Source organism: Cebus imitator, unplaced genomic scaffold (assembly GCF_001604975.1).
Source record: "Cebus imitator isolate Cc_AM_T3 unplaced genomic scaffold, Cebus_imitator-1.0 Scaffold295, whole genome shotgun sequence".
Taxonomy (NCBI): Eukaryota; Metazoa; Chordata; class Mammalia; order Primates; family Cebidae; genus Cebus; species Cebus imitator.
Window position 1 is genome coordinate 2313780 of NW_016107610.1, and position 2985 is coordinate 2316764.

At 50.2% G+C, this 2985-nt stretch overlaps 1 protein-coding gene across 5 annotated transcripts in view; it reads left to right on the plus strand.

Annotated features, from left to right (window-relative positions):
- The first annotated feature begins 1366 nt into the window (after positions 1–1366).
- ZSCAN2 (zinc finger and SCAN domain containing 2) overlaps positions 1367–2985 on the plus strand; it is a 48753-nt gene continuing 47134 nt past the window's right edge. For 4 of the 5 annotated variants that reach the window (XR_001817523.2, XR_005196018.1, XM_017502278.2 and 1 more), the window contains exon 1: positions 1367–1516. The gene's annotated coding sequence lies outside the window, so the exon portion shown is untranslated. The remainder of the gene's footprint in view (positions 1517–2985) is intronic. The other variant, XM_017502279.2, reaches the window with a different exon arrangement.

A 2985-nucleotide genomic window follows, 5' to 3' on the forward strand; every position in this document is an offset into this window, starting at 1 on the left:
AAAAAAAAAAAAAAAAAAACACAAAATTAGCCGGGCATGATGGTGCACACCTCTAATCCCAGCTACTCAGGAAACTGAGGCAGGAGAATCACAATCACTTGTACTTGACAGGGGAGGAGGCAGTGAGCCGAGATCTTGTCACTGCACTCCAGCCTGGGATACAGAGCAAGACTACATCTCAAAAAACAAACAAAAAATGAATAAAATGCAGTCATTTCATTGCATATGCTTCCAGTAATTGCTCTGTGCAAACATACACAATTATTCTATCCATTAAGGGTGTCTCTCTCCATTCTTAGATTTTCCACTTGAGTTTCCAGGCAGTGTCTCACCTGTTTTTAAGCAGGGTTGGGGCAGCCATTTCTTCAACAGCGCCAGTCCAAGGAACACAAATAGGCCAGCCTCCCATTCCCGGGCAACCTCCCTTTCCCAGTACTGAGATTACCAAGTAAGCAACGCGGTAATCAGTATCAAATGGAGACTTCAGCTGGGTGCAGTGGCTCACACCTGTAATTCCAGCACTGTGGGAGGCTGAGGAGGAAGGACCAATTGAGCCCAGGGGTTTGAGGCCAGCCTGGGCAACATATGGAGACCCTGTCTCTATGAAACATAGCTCCTGTCTCTCTCTCTCTGTATGTACGTGTGTGTATATATATGTATGTATATATACATATATATATATATGTATATATACATATTCTTTTCTTTAATAGAGACGTCCAACAGGTGTGCCAGGGGCTGTATCTCTGCCTAGGGAAGAGACGATGAAAGGGCAGGCTCCACCCAGGAGGAGCTGGAAGAATGGGAGTTCCACGGCAAAGGAGGCGGGGCAGGGCGTTCCTCCAAACACAGGAATACCACGTACGAAAACAAAGGGGTGTGAGAAGGCCGGGTGCAGGTGCACAGCTGCAAACTGGGGGAGAGGCACCAGGCTTGGGCGATGAGGATTTGTTCCCCCATGGATTCCCTTCCTGTCCAGGGTCCGCCCTCGCCGGTCGGGGGTGCCTAACAATATTCCTTGCCTCATGGTTCGCAGCTGAAAAGGACCTTCAAGCCAGTCCATCGAACTTTCACTTTTTATAAACAAATATACAGAGGCCTCAGATAAGTGAAACCCTTGTCTCGGGTTACAGCTCTGGCCAACACTGGGGACCTGACGGTCAGTCCGCGGATTTCCCTGCCTGTGGCCTGCGAGCACTGCCAAGCTATCAGCCCCCAACCCTGCTCCAGGGACCACAGTCCGGTTTCGTCTCCGAGCGGACTACATCTCCCACAATGCCTTGGGCCCAACCTCCCGCCCGCTGCCCGGCTGGGTGCCGTCTCCGCCAATAGAAAGGCAGAATTTCCAGGTTCGTTCTCGACAGCCAATGAGCGCGGCGGTGGGCGGGCCTCTCCCGTCCATTGTTCTCGGTGCCCCACGGGCTTGAGCCGGGGTGAATCTGGAGGGGCCGGGCCGAGCCCGGGGGCGCTTTTGCACGCCGAGCAGCCGCTAGAGCAGAACCTGGTCTCCGGAGAGGTGAGCCGGAGAGGCGAGCCGGAGAGGCAGGCCTGGAGCCGCGCGGACTCCGGGCAATAGCTCGAGGCGAGGGAATAGAGGGCCTGGAGCCAGCTGCCGGCTGCCCTGCTGGGGGAGGGGCGTCGGGGTCGCGCTCCGTGTCCCAGGGCCCCGGCAGCCCAGATTTATGCGCGGGCTCCGCTCAGCGAACCGTTCCTCACGCGTCTCCCTGGCGGAGAGCTCCTTGCATCTCCCACTGGGAAGCGCAGGCTTTGGACGGGAAGGGGCGTTCGACGACATCCCGCGCAGCCTACGCGTTTTACATATGGGGAAACTGAGGTTCAGAGGGGGCGTGTCGTGCCCCAAGACAGATGGCAAATTAGCTGCCCGGCACAGTTCTCCCCGGCTCCGAAGTAGGAAGAGTTATTTTATACCGTATGCCAGTGTTTCTTCTAGTCATTTGAGAAAATACACGTTGAGAGCTTCGCTTTTCCCACTAGCTTTTGTTTTCTTTTTGTGTATTTTTTGTTTGTTTTGTTTTTAGCTTTTGTCAACATTTCCCCCCTTTTTTATTGAGGGGGATTGTTATCTGAGTCTTTATGATGTAGTAATGATTTAAAATTTTTTTTTTCTTTGTGTGGAGGCGGGGTCTCACTCTGTTGCCCAGACTGGTCATGAACTCCCAGCCTCAGGCCATCTTCCCTCCTCCGCCTTCCAGAGTGCTGGGAGTACAGGTGTGAGCCACAGCGCTTGGCCTAAAAAATAATTTTGTATTGCTTTTATAATATTTAAGTCGTTTGCAATTCCACTGTTCTCAATATTTTGTAGCTGCCGTCCTGTTCATTTTTCCTGTGAGTTCATTTTTATTTTTTGAGACGGAGTTTCGCTCTTGTTGCCCAGGCTGGAATGCAATGGAGTGATCTCCACTCACCACAACTTTCACCTCCTCGGTTCAAGCGATTCTTCTGCCTCAGCCTCCTGAGTAGCTGGAATTACAGGCATGTACCACCACGCACGGCTAATTTTGTAGTTTTAGTAGGGACGGGGGTTTCTCCATGTTGGTCAAGCTGGTCTTGAACTCCTGACCCCAGGTGATCCGCCCGCCTCACCCTCACAAAGTGCTGGGATTACAGGCGTGAACCACTGAGCCCGGCCATGAGTTCGTTTTTAAAGGGAATTGGGGACTTACTATGTCTATGGTTTTTCTGCCCTGCTGATTTTGTTTATCCATTATTTTCATGTCAGAAGGATTATCTTAAATCATTAATGATTAATAATCTTTGTATAATTTTTAAAATATTAAAAACATTCAGCATAATGCACAGGTCTTACATTTCATATGTTTGCACTTGTGCCACCATTGCCAATCAAGATATTGAAAATTTCCATCATCCCAGAAGGCTCCTTTGAGCCCTTTCCCTGTCATGACCACCCAAAGGTAGCCATTATTATAGCACAGTTTCTTTCTTTTTTTTTTTTTTTTTTTTTTT